This window comes from Callithrix jacchus, chromosome 5 (assembly GCF_049354715.1).
Source record: "Callithrix jacchus isolate 240 chromosome 5, calJac240_pri, whole genome shotgun sequence".
Lineage (NCBI taxonomy): Eukaryota > Metazoa > Chordata > Mammalia > Primates > Cebidae > Callithrix > Callithrix jacchus.
In genome coordinates this window covers 39,921,930-39,935,826 of record NC_133506.1, presented here as the reverse complement: position 1 = coordinate 39,935,826, position 13,897 = coordinate 39,921,930, and the positions used below count along the sequence as shown (strand labels likewise).

Genomic DNA, 13,897 nt, shown 5'->3' with positions numbered 1-13,897 from the left:
CATGTATTACTTGAATTTTTTAAAGTTAGCTATTATTATCAGTTAATACTATCAGTTATTAGCAGGGCTTTTGCTAATCTCTACATCTATAAACTGAATACTTCCTCAGGTTTAGAATCCTAAATCACCCAGAGTGAGTATCTCCACATTAAGTGTAATAATAACAATTATTGCCATTAAACTATTGTTTGCCATTTGTCAGTACTTTACATATGTTATTTCTAATCCTTCTAACACTCCTGCAAGGCAAGTATAGATATTCCCATTTTACAGATGAAAAGGTTAAGGCTGAGAGACAACTGCTTGAAGTCACAGTGTGGGCTAGGCCTGTGAAACTCAAACACCAAGCTCTTTCCATTACCTCACTTCCCCTCTGCATTCCATTTGTTCAGTATAGTCCAGAAAGTACCTTTACATAAATTTTCTCATCAACCCCGAGAAACAGGAGGGACATGACTATCTTTACTTGGCAAATGAAGAAACCAAAGCTAAGAAATGTTAGGTAACTTGCCCAAGAATCCAGGCTCCTGATTTTTAATCTAGTATTCCGTTTACCATTCCTTATGTCCCCTCAACAACAAAATGTTAAATGATTCATAATCTCCTCATGGGCATTTGACATAAGAGTCACTGTACATGAATGCACCCATGCAGCTGAAGCAGGAATTTTAAAAAGAGAGAGAGAGGAAGACATTTTTTCCAAAGGAAATATAGTAATAAACCACGGAATGTCCTCAGTTGCTCTAATGACAGCATGTTGCTTGAGTCCTCAAAGGGACTCTTGAAATGTCAGCAGCCTGCCTGCCTGGCATAGAGCAGATCAGCTGCTGGCACAGGCAGCCTGCAGCAGTTCTGACAACCAGTGCCACTCTACTTAGTTCCAAAGAAAGAAATGAGCCGTGCATGCTTCTGCCCTGAAAAAAGAACTTCTGTGCTTCCTAAATCTACTTCAGTCAACAGCCATGTGGCCCCAAGGCTTTTTAATAGTTGCCAGGAATCTTCTTAGATCAGTGCTACTCAGAGCAGAGGCATGTTTATGAAACTGTACATCAAATCGCATAGGGGTGGGAGCCAAAGGAGGGGTAACTAAAGAGGGTGAACATGTGACCCTTGACCATCTCAAGTCCAGGATAGCTGAAGGCTCTGCCCAGAAGAGAAGCAGCCCAAAATTTGGGCACAAGAGCCTTCAGCCTGGTGTGAGATGTTCCTCAGTCTGTGCTGGCATCTGAATAATGGCCAAGCAGCAGCTAGTGGAAAGAGGCTGTTTACTTGAGTTCAAACTATTTATAGCACCAGCAATCTGCACATATTTGGATGACAAATCTCTGGGCTTCAAGTAAGTGGTGCTTTGCTCCTGGACAATTTCATCAAACACATTCCCTCCCCACGCCACCCCCAGTCCCCCTCACTAACACATGTTGCCCTCAGGATGTTTTATTTAAGTTGCTGAATTTTAAAAGATTATAAAAAGAAACCACATTTTAAGAACAAGTGACTTTTAATCCATCTATTTCCATGTTTGAACTACATATTTTCTTTAAGGCTTGAATGAGAAATTAAATTATAATACATGTATATTTTATAAAAATATACATTTGCCCCATATATGAACAAAACAGTAATTGAATGATGGCTATAATTTAACATGAATATTGACCTGGCATGTAATCCCAGGTGTGATTACTTTGGGAGGCTGAGGTGGGTAGATCACTTGAGGTCAGGAGTTCGAGACCAGCCTGAGCAACATGGTGAAACCCTGTCTCTACTAAAAATTCAAAAAAATTTAGCTGGGCATGGTAGCAGATACCTATAATCCCAGCTACTCAGGAGGCTGAGGCAGGAGAATTGCTTGAACCTGGGAGGCGAGATTGCGCCACTGCTCTCTAGCCAGGGCAACAGAGAGAGACTCCATCTCAAAAAAATAAACAAACAAACATGTATATTTTTGTAAAGATGCTGAGGCCTGCTCAAGACCTACAAAGAGAACATTTCTTACAGTACAATTAACACAAGATGATTAAAAGCTTTCAGAACAGATCCACAAACAATGTATAACCATATACACATTACAAACAAAAGAGGTCGTATTACCTACAGATTCTGGGGAGAAGCAATGGTAGTATACAGTGTTCACCAAAGCCCACTGCCCCCACTGCATGCCATACAGGAAAAAGCCTCAACTGTAACAAACACATGTGCAGAGCCTTCTGCACAGTTTAACTCACAGAAGGTGTTACAGCCTTGCCAATAAATTTGTTTGGAAAAACCAGTCTACCCTAAAAGCTGCCTTGTTTTTGTAGCAAAAGCAATGGTGATCTGCATCTTTTAACTCTCCTGACCTAGGCATTGCCTAATTCTAAAGAATAAAATGTGCTTGTTAGTCAACATGCATGTTGGCAGCTTCCAGTACTACAATGCAGGCAGGATGTGGTATAGAGAAAAAAGGCCAGTAAAGTAAAGAGAAAGGTTTATAGTACAACGGGTGATGGTGGACAATTAACTTAGGGAAAGGAAATAGAAGAAATTCCTAAAAGGCACTTAGGTGTTTTCTTATCTTTTCCCTCTCCCAATGAAGAGCATTAGAAGTTCCCTAAGACAATCTTTCAACAACCCCACTTTTTTTAACATTAGGAAAGCAGTTCTGGTGATGGTAAAGAAAAAGAGGCATGTCTATACATAGAAAGAATGTCAATTATTTAAAATTTTTTTCAGGTCACTTTGTCATTATTATTATTTTTTTCTTGAGAGAGAGAGTCTCACTCTGTCACCTAGGCTATAGTGCAGTGGTGCCATCTCAGCTCACCGCAAATTCCGCCTCCTGGGTTCAAGCAATTCTCCTGCCTCAGCCTCTTGAGTAGCTGGGACTACAGACTTGCACCAACATGCCCGGCTAATTTTTGTAATTTTAGTAGAGACAGGGTTTCACCATGTTGGCCAGGCTGGTCTTAAACTCCTGGCCTCAAGTGATCTGCTCACTTCGGCCTCCCAAAGTCCTGGGATTAGACCAGCCACCATGCCTGGTCTAATGTTTGTAATGTTTGATCCCACGTTTCTATTTCCAGGAATTTTCTAATTATAAAACTATCTTTTTTTTTTTGAGACCGAGTTTCCCTCTTGTTTACCCAGGCTGGAGTGCAATGGCGCGATCTCGGCTCACTGCAACCTCTGCCTCCTGGGTTCAAGCAATTCTCCTGCCTCAGCCTCCCAAGTAGCTGGGATTACAGGCACGTGCCACTATGCCCAGCTAATTTTTTGTATTTTTAGTAGAGACGGGGTTTCACCATGTTGACCGGGATGGTCTTGATCTCTTGACCTCGTGATCCACCCGCCTCGTGATCCACCCGCCTCGGCCTCCCAAAGTGCTGGGACTACAGGCGTGAGCCACCGATTCTGGCCCTATAAAACTATCTTCATCATGCAGACCTTAGCTGAGATGTCACTTCTTCAGAAAAACTTTCCCACCCTCATTTCTTAACCACAGCTTCAGGCAAAAAAAAAAAAAAAAAAAAAAGAAAAGAAAAACTTTCCCAAGCCATTCAACCTAAAATAACCACCCATCCACCTACGACATCACTTTCTGTTACATGTCCGTACTTTTTTTGTTGTTTATTCACTTCTTTACTGCCTTTCACTGCTACCTCCTCCTGTCCCACATTAAAATGTCAGTTTTGTGACATGAGGGGCCTGGTCTGTGTTGGACACTATTCTTCCTAGGTGCTGGACACTAGCCAGGGACATTGCAGCATCATCTCATTTAATCTTCACAGCCATATGAAGTTTCTGTTATCCTTCTACTTTAGAGCTAGGCAAACTGATGTACAGTTTCATTTTGGTGAGTGGCCAGTAAGTGGCAGTTGAAATCTAAATACTGGTATGTATGAGGACAAAGCCCACACTCTAAACTACCTCTCTCAAGATGATACAAAAGTTTAAATAGTTTAAATGTGCACACTTTTTAAACCAAACAATCCTAGTTGTGAAAATTTATTACATGGAGATGATCACACAAGAATACATCATTAGATACATCTTATTTATTGCATATAACTTAACATAGCAAATACTGGAGATGTTCAGGTAAGTCACCAGTTACCCGTAAACTTCAAGTTTGCTTTTTGGTAAACAGAGGCCCCCAGAGACAATGCATAGCACCTGGCTTATAGTCCATGTTTTGTGGTTATTGTTATATTTATTCATTCATTCGAGATAGGGTCTTGCACTATAACTCAGGCAGGAGTGCAGTGGTATCATCATAGCTCGCTGTGACCTCAAACTCCTAGTCTCAGGTGATTCTCCCACAACTCAGCCTCCGGAATAACTGCGACTATAGGCATGCACCACCATGCCTGGCTAGTTTTTTTCATTTTTTGTAAAGATAGTCTCACTATGTTGCCAGGCTGGTCTCAAACTTCTGGTCTCAAGTAATCCTGATGCCTTGGCCTCCCAAAGTGCTGGGATTATGGGCATAAGCCACTGAGCCCAGCCTACCTTTAAATCTCTAAAAGGATATACAATATACCAAATAGTTAATAGAGGATATCTCTGGATGGCAGGATTACACGGGGAGCTTCATAAACTCATTGTGTACTTCCAAGTTGTTCTACTTTTAATAAAATTCATATTAATCCTATATTCATAAAAAATAAAGATTACTATTTTGAAAAAAAGAGAAGAAAATAAAACTAGAGGAGGAAACTCTTTTATGGAACAGAGATGGAAACTACTAGATCTCAAAATAAAAACGTTCCTCCTCTTTTGTTCTATGTGAGAACCAGATCTTTAATATTCATATAGGTCCTATCCTATTGTGAGGGCCTATATTCACAGTTAAGTAAAGGAGGTTCTTTTTTTTTGAGACGGAGTTTCTCCGTTGTTACCCAGACTGGAATGCAATGGCACAATCTCGGCTCACCGCTGGGATTATAGGCATGAGCCACCGTGCCCAGCTGTAAAGGAGATTCTTAATAAAAATACAGGCCTGGCTGGGCACGGTGGCTCACGCCTATAATCCCAGCACTTTGGGAGGCCGAGGCGGGTGGATCACAAGGTCAAGAGATCGAGACCATCCTGGTCAACATGGTGAAACCCCGTCTCTACTAAAAATACAAAAAATTAGCTGGGCATAGTGGCGCGTGCCTGTAATCCCAGCTACTCGGGAGGCTGAGGCAGGAGAATTGCCTGAACCCAGGAGGTGGAGGTTGTGGTGAGCCGAGATCACCATTGCACTCCAGCCTGGGTAACAAGAGCGAAACTCCGTCTCAAAAAAAAAAAAAAAAAAAATATATATATATACAGGCCTAAGAATTTAAGATGGCTTCACTAACAATTTGAGATGTTAAAGCAGATATACAGAAAGAAAAAAAGTTCTTCATAATCACATCTGCCTCCTAGAGAGAGAGAGGCTCCTAACAAATGGATAGCCCTTTAGGCTATTGATAACTTTTTCGGATTCAGCAATGCAAAAAATAACAAACAAAAGCTGGGGACCAAATGAGCCAGGCATGGTAGTTCAGGCCTATTAACCCAGCACTTAGGGAAGCCAAGGCAGAAGGATCTCTTGAGGACAGGAGTTTGAGACCAGCCTGGGCAACATGGCGAGATCGCCGTCTCTACAGAAAAAACATGTTTTGTTTTGCTTTTTCAATTAAAAAAGAAAATCCTGGGAGTTGCTAAGCACCTCTATAAAATAAAGAAAGAAGAACTGGAATTCCAGGGTAAATCTGTGAGCTATGAAAGAAAGAGAAGGAGCGAGGAGCCAGGGAGGTGGCAGAAGTCTGGATTTTCTGCTGACCCCTTCTTGGGATCTCCAAATCAGAAGCAAAGTAATTAATACTTACAGATGCTTTTTGTGAATGTATTCTTTGTTCCCAAAAACCAAGGAAGGGACTACGTTTCAATTATGAGCTGATAGGTTGAGAAAGAGGGAGGAGGAGGCAGAGATGACCAGGAGAGCATATGCCACACATTCGCCCCCCAGCCAAAAAAATATCTATAGAATCTTCTGAAAACTTTGGACTTCCATAGGGCATGAAACAAGGGGTCATGCTAATCAGATCTAGATCTTCAAATGCTGAGATATCTGGGTCATATAAAGTTTACTTATCAAGTGGGATCAAGGAATATATTAACATGTGTGCAAAAATAAGTTGCCTAGGTGGTTCATGCCTGTAATCCCAGTACTTTGGGAGGCTGAGGTGGGTGGATTACCTGAGGTCAGGAGTTCAAGACCAGCCTGGCCAACATGGTGAAACCCCATCTCTACTAAAATACAAAAATTAGCCGGGCATGGTGGCAGATGCCTATAATCTCTGCTACTCGGAAAGCTGAGGCAGGAGAATTGCTTGAATCTGGGAGGTGGAGGTTGCAGTGAGCCAAGATGGCACCATTGCACTCTAGTCTGGGTGACAGAATGGGACTCCATCTCCACTCCACTGAAAAGCTTTGCATAAAATTGTGTAGTGATTCATACTTTTAGGTCACATATTTCTTTGAGAATCTAATTAAATATCCTTCTCTGCAGAAATTACAAATGAATATAATTTCAGGGGGGTTGTGGAACTCCTGAAAGCCATCTTTGGACACAATGCAGGTCCACAGTCCAAGTTCAAGAACTCTTGCTCTAGGGAAACTGCCACTGTTGATGAACACTGCTTGTTGTACAATGGGTATCACAAGCCACTTTGCAATTTATGCAGAAGGCCTAAGAACATTGCCAACATTCATTAATTTATAAACATTGTTGGGGGCCTAATATAATAAACTTTGTTTTTGGTGGGGTTTTTTTTTTTTTTTTTTTTTTTTTTTTCCAGAGTCTTGCTCTGTTGCCCAGGCTGGAGTGCAGTGGCACAATCTCGGTTCACAGAAACCTCCACCTCCCAGGTTCAAATGATTCTCCTGCCTCAGCCTCCTAAATAGCTGAGACTACAGGCACACATCACCACACCCAGTCAATGTTTGTATTTTTAGTAGAGACAGGGTTTCACCATGTTGGCCAGGCTGGTCTCAAACTCCTGACCTCAAGTGATCCAGCCTCCTTAGCCTTCCAAAGTGTTGGGATTATAGGCATGAGCCACTACGCCCAGCCTAATAAGAGAGTCTGAAAGTATAAAGATTAATGTGCTCTCTGTATAAACAGAGTAATAGTTAATAGAGATAAGCTAAAAAGAAAACAGACCACAACAATATAGTGAGATGAACCAGATTAACCTTGTCCCTCAATTTCCTTTTTGGCTCCAGGACTTACTAACCACAAAATAAAGTAACAGGTGAAAATGATTGACATGACTATTGAGTATAAGCAAAGAAAAAAGCAATAAGGGTCTGGGATACTGGGTACCATTTTTAAATAGCCAGTCTGCCCCTCCTATGGACTTTTGATTTCCCTCTGTATCTGCATAAAAATATCTCTAAACACAAAAACAAAACAGAGCTCTTTTTAACACACAGTTACCACAGAGTTTTTTTTAATGCCACTTTAAGAAAAAGGAATTAACCAAAAGATTTTTCTCAAAAACTTATCTATTCCACAAAGCCCACAGCCAATACTACTGGTTTGCATGGTTAGATTTGCAAATATTGATTGAGCTCTGAAGTAATAACAACGTCTGATACTGGCATTGCAGGGAAACTCTCACAAAGATTATCTCATTTCCTGTGCAAAACATACCTCATTACAAGTGCTTATATTTCCATTAAATAGAAGAAAAAATGGAGGCAAAGAAGGGCAAAGCCACTTGCTGGGGCTCATTTATATCTTCTAATTCCTGAAGCCAAAAATCAGAATACAGACCAATCTACCTTTTCCTAACCTTGCAGGGAAGTGTCAGTAAGGACAAAAACAGAAGGTGAGGAGGGGAAATGGAGGGGTAGGGGGACCTGGGGAAAGAGTGGAGAGAATATGTTAATGTAGCACAGTCATAAGTATTGAAATTCAATGGACTTGAGGTAAAATCCTGGCTCCCCCACCAACACCCTCGTACTAACTATATGACCTTAGGCAAATCACTTAACCTCTTTGAGCTCTGGTTTCTCATTTGTAAAATGAAGAAAATAATATTTCATTTGAATATTGAGACAGAGGGAACAAGACAGGGTAGAATGAAATGGAGGATACTAATTTCTTCATCTCCCACAGAGGTGAGTCAGGAGGTAAAGAGTGAGGGGATCAGGACGGCTATTTCCAGTCAATGTGATGAATTAAATCTCCCGAGATCCTCTTCCCACAAACACCTAAAATGATGGATGCGATCACCCTTGCAATATGCCAAATGTAGGCAAGGGCTGAAAAGAAAGCATGGAAAGTTTTCTGAGGTCAAATAAAAGATCACAAATCCAGCAGGATAAGTAAGCACCAGAGCCTTAAAGCATCTGCAATTCTAATAATACAAAACTACTTATCAAAATAACTGGCTAAAAAGACAAATTTAAAAATTACATGTTGGCTGGGCACAGTGGCAAGCCTGTAATCCCAGCACTTTAGAGGGCTGAGGAGGTGGATCACTTGAGATCAGGAGTTTGAGAGCAGCCTGATCAACATGGTGAAACCCCATCTCTACTAAAAACAGAAAATTAGCCAGGTGTGGTGGTGCATGCCTGTAATCCCAACTACTTAGGAGGCTGAGGCAGGAGAATCTCTTGAATCTGGGAGGCACAAGTTGCAGTGAGCCGAGATCATACCACTGCACTTCAGCCTGGGCAACAAGAATAAAACTCCATCTTAAAAATAAAACAATAAAAATTACATGTTTATGTATATTTTATTTACAGTTTTGGAGGTAACCACAATTATGAAAAACCTCTAAGGTAAAAAACAAACAGCAGCTGGGTGCGGTGGCTCACACCTCTAATCCCAACACTTTGGGAGGCTGAAGCAGGTGGCTCACCTGAGGTCGGGAGTTCAAGACCAGCCTGACCAACATGGAGAAACCCCATCTCTACTAAAAATACAAAATTAGCTGGGTGTGGTGGTGCATACCTGTAATCCCAGCTACTTGGGAGGCTGAGGCAGGAGAATCATTTGAATTCGGGGGGCAGAGGTTGCAGTGAGCCGAGATCATGCCATTGCACTCGACTGGGCATCAAGAGCAAAACTCTGTCTCAAAAAAAAAAAAACCAGCTTTCAGAAGGCCTGGCTAGAGCAAGTGGGGATTTTTTTTTTTTTACTTTAATCGTTATATCTTCTGTTCTATCTGAATGTTTATTTCTGTGTCTGTGTATTACTTTTATAATTTTTGTTAAATTGGCAAAAAAAGGCAGATTTGTGGAATTGTGTGATCACTAACCACAATAAATAATAATGAACTGACTAATGTAAATATAAATCTCAGGAAAAAGAAACTTTAGTCTTACCTTGACATGTACCTTATCAAAGATTTCTTTTTAATGATACTTCTCAGTGTTGTGGAGATATGGGAAAATGTAGGTGAAAATGGAGAATGGTACAACTTTCCTAAAGGGCAATTTGACAATACATACTAAAATCCTTAAAAATATAGGGGTATATGGGACCTCTCTGTACTTGCTGCACAGCTTCACTGGGAACCTAAAACTGGTCTAAAAAACAAAGTTTCTTAATTAAAAGATGAAAATGCTCTCTGACCCACTTATTTCACGTCTAAGAATTTATCCAAAGGAAACCACTACAGAGGCGCGTGCAGACTTGACTTAAAGTTGTTCGCTTCAGCACTGTTCAGAATACTATAAAACTGAATATCCTGAAAGGCCACAATTCGGGAGTAGTTAAATAAACTTCGGTAAATCTACAGAATGGAACATTATACAGTCATAATAAGTGATACTACTGAAGAGTATATCTGATGACATTAAAAAATAGTCTCACTTTAATGTAAAGGTAAGCCCCTATATATATAGAAGGGACTCATGTTTGTAAAACGGAAAGCAGAAAAAAATGGAAGAAGCTATTAATCAGTAGTATCTCAGGATGATAACACTGCAAGTAATTTTTATTTTCTTATTGGTATTTTAGTTTTTTTATAAAATGGTATTTTATAATAAAATATAGCATTACTTCTACACAAAGAAAAAATATAAGAAGTTATTTTTAATAATGACTTGGACAATACATACCAAGTGCTAAAAAATGGGCACACACTGACTTATAAATGAGAGAGACATTTATATCAGTTATTTATTTATTTACTGTTTAGTTTTGAGACAGGGTCTTACTCTGTCACCCAGGCTGAAGTGCATGATCAGTAGCATGATCATGGCACAGCCTTGACCTCCCGGACTCAAGTGATCCTCCCACTTCAGCTTCCTGAATAGCTGGGACTATAGGCATGCACCCCATGTCCAGCTCATTTTTATATATACTTTTTTTTTTTGTAGAGATAGGAGTTCACCATGTTGCCCAGGCTGGTCTCAAACACCTGGGCTCAAGCGATCTGCCTGCCTTAGCCTCCCAAAGTGCTGGGATTACAGGCAGAGTTATTTACAATAGTGAAATAGAAACAATCAAAATATCAAATACACTGGCCATTAAAAGGGGTGAAGAGAGGCATAAGCCACACTCTGTCAGCTGAGAACAGTCTCCCAGTCTCTAGGGGCCTGCTCCTGTCCTTACTCCCAGGCCTGGCCCAGAAGGTGTGCCACCCAGCCTGTGCCTGGCACTGGAAGGTGCACAAGAAACACACACAAGCTGGACAATAACCTCGATGAGGAGTGGCTAGAGAAGCTGTTGAAGGTATACTGAAAACGGGAAGAAATGAGCTCTAACCTTTGTTCAGGTACCTCAGCCATGAGTTAAGCCAGTGATGATATGAATGAGTAAAAGTATAAAGAAAAGAAGAAGGAAAGGAGCAAAGTAGATAGCAGAAGAAAAGAAAAAGAAAATAGGAGAAGAAAAATTAGGATTTTTAGAACAGTAAGATGAAGATGAAGCAGGATTCCAAAAGATGGAAATGCCCTGAGCAGCCTCTGAGCTCCTGAGCCAGGAGAGCCCTTCTTCAAGAAGCTTTGCTGAGACAATCACAGACTGAGTTCTTAACGGGGCTGATCTTGCAGGATATCTGGCAGCCAGACCCTAGGTGCACAGGTGCTCAGCAATGGCAGCAATAGGGTTTTCTCATGGTGTAGTTAGATGGTTTTCCCAGGCCTGCATTTTATTTGCTGCTTGATTCCCATCTAGGTAGCACTAGGATCTGTTCTCTGACCCTCTATAAGATTCTATAAGATCCCTAAATTTTTCTTAAGCAATGCTTTTCTGCTTAAACCAGCTGGATAGACACTTTGTTAGTAGTATCTGAGAACCCTGACAGATTTGAGTAATAGAAATCAGAAGGGAATGCAGACAAAACTCCTAAGGAAATGAAAGCGATCTTGGATAAGTCATGAATGGAACATGCCTATTCCTGTACCTGTGGATTACAACTGATTTGTGGATCATGAAATCAATTTAGTAGACCAGAACTAGCATATTTTTATTTTTATTATTTATTTATTTTGAGACAGTCTTGTTCTGTCGCCCAGGCTGCAGTGCAGTAGTATGATCTCGGCTCACTGCAACCTCTGCCTCCTGGGTTCAAGCAATTGAACCTCAGCCTCCTGAGTAGTTTGGATTACAAGCATCCACCACCATGTCCAGCCAATTTTTGTATTTTTGATAGAGATAGGGTTTCACCATGTTGGCCAGGCTAGTCTCAAACCCCTGGATTTAAGTAATCCTTCCACCCCAGCCTCCCAAAGTGAGCCACCATGAGGCAAGAGCCACCATGCCTGGCCAGGACTAGCATATTTTTTACAACATGAAACAGTATAGAATAGAATGAAAAGAAGAAAATGTTTCATTGACATATAATATATGATATGCACACGTGAATCAATATAAACTGCACATCTTATTTGCAAAGTCAAAAAGTTTGAAAGAAACTGATTTATCTTACCTGCTGAACTTAAGAGGCAGGGAAAATTTATTAAGCATTAAAAGAGGGGTTGGTAAACTTTTTCTGTAAATAGATAGACAGTAAACACTTTAGGCTTTGCAGCCTCTGTTGCAACTACTCAACTCGCCACTATAGTGCAAAAGCAGCCACACACAATGTGTAAACAAAATGAACATAGCTGTATTCCAATAAAACTTTATTCACAAAAACAAGTGGTGGGCTGGATTTTGCCTGCAGGACATAGTTTGCCAATCTCTGTCTTGGAGAATGAGATGCCGGTAGTTAGTGGCATACAATGTCAGAAGAGCTTTTAAAATAATCACCTGTGATTGCCTGAGGTAAAGTCCATATTAAAGTAAAGGCTATTCCAAACTCAGTAGCAGCTGCTATAGACCAATGAAGGGCATGAAGGATATAAAGATTATGAATGGGCTAACTGCAGTAGAAGACATAAAGAAAATTATAAGCGCATGTTCTAGGACTGTTATGGGACAGTTGCTGATGTCCAGTATCTGACGTTACCTGTGCTGGTAAAGGCAGCAGTAGTGTTTTCTCTAGATGAGTCCCCCTTAGTGGGGTTGGCCATTTTTCTCGGAAACATTGTCCGTGATTGCTTCACTTCCATCTGTGTAACATCCAAGTGCAGATGTTAAACTACCTTTCTGCTTAAACCAACTACAGTGAATTTTGTTGTTTGCTACTAAGAATCCTAACCAACACATGCCCCCAATAACACTTCTATTATAGTTCCCAGCACAGCACACTGTAACTGCTTGTTATATTCTATCTCCCTTCGTAGGTGGAAAATTTTGTCTTTTATTCAACTCTATAGTCTGAGCACCTTGCAGAAGGCCTGACAGGCAGAAGGAACGTAATAAAGGAGCATAAGTAGACATTAGAAAAAACCCACAAACACATGAAAGCTATTGCTTTAGTTAGAATGGTGAGACAGGTAATTTTTAAATGATGCTTTAAAACATTTTCATAAGCACCCAGGTCAAAGTTGGTATCATTCATCCAAGGCCAACTAGCATAGTAGTATTCGTATCAAGGTCAATATGTCCTAATGAAGAAAAAGAACTGTGGATTTTCTTTATTTCCACTAATGATTTTTACTGGTTGTTCAAAGGACTTATCTTAGACTAAGCCTCAAAGGTCTGAGAGGTTTATACACATCTGAAACAATGACAGGAATATGAAATCATGATCATGAAGGTCTGTTTTCTCCTATATTCACAGCCTATCTTATAATAAATGAATGAAGTGTTATAGAAAGTTACAGAAAGACAACTGCCAGAGGGGGACTTGGGATCAAACAAACAAAATCAGAAAGGAGAGTCCTCCAAAACTGATCCCAGAAATACGGGCATGATGATGCACATCTGTAGTCCCAGCTACTCAAGAGGCTGAGGCAGGAGGATGGCTTGAGCCCAGGAGCTCCAGTTCTCCCTGTGGAAAACACAGCAAGACCCCATCTCTAAAAATAATTATAATGGCTAGAATTCACAATAACTCACACTATATTATAATTTAGAGAGAGCTTATAAATAAAATGAAGCTGTGTCCTTTCATGACGTCAGAAAAAAAAAACACTTTAAAATAGAACAAAAATGAGACCATGAGGCCAGTGATACCACAGTAGCAGAAAGTCTTAGGAAATGAAAAGGAATAGTGACAAAGAATTCAGTTTAAAACTATTTTTCCCACCTGCTGTAAGGGAGAGACAGCTTTGACTTCAGATGCTCATTCCAACTCCTTTGGGCAAAAGAGAGTAATTCCTAACAATCCCACACCCTAAGAGATGATCAAGATACTTTACCAGAGCACCATTCTCCACAGCCAGAATTAATCTCTCTGACTGAGAAAAGTGAGGTTAATAAGTAGTCTTTTTTTTTTGAGACGGAGTTTTGCTCTTGTTTACCCAGGCTGGAGTGCAATGGCATGATCTTGGCTCACCGCAACCTCCACCTCCTGGGTTCAGGCAATTCTCCTGCCTC

The 13,897-nt window shown here is 40.5% G+C and overlaps 1 protein-coding gene across 14 annotated transcripts in view; it reads right to left on the bottom strand.

Moving 5' to 3' along the window:
• The window catches only part of PKIG (cAMP-dependent protein kinase inhibitor gamma), a 98,678-nt gene that overhangs the window by 44,794 nt on the left and 39,987 nt on the right, over positions 1-13,897 (bottom strand). Inside the window, exon 2 of one of the 14 annotated variants that reach the window (XM_078371740.1) lies at positions 8,975-9,091. The exons of the other annotated variants lie outside the window; for them this stretch is intronic. The gene's annotated coding sequence lies outside the window, so the exon portion shown is untranslated. The remainder of the gene's footprint in view (positions 1-8,974; positions 9,092-13,897) is intronic. 14 annotated transcript variants of the gene reach the window in all.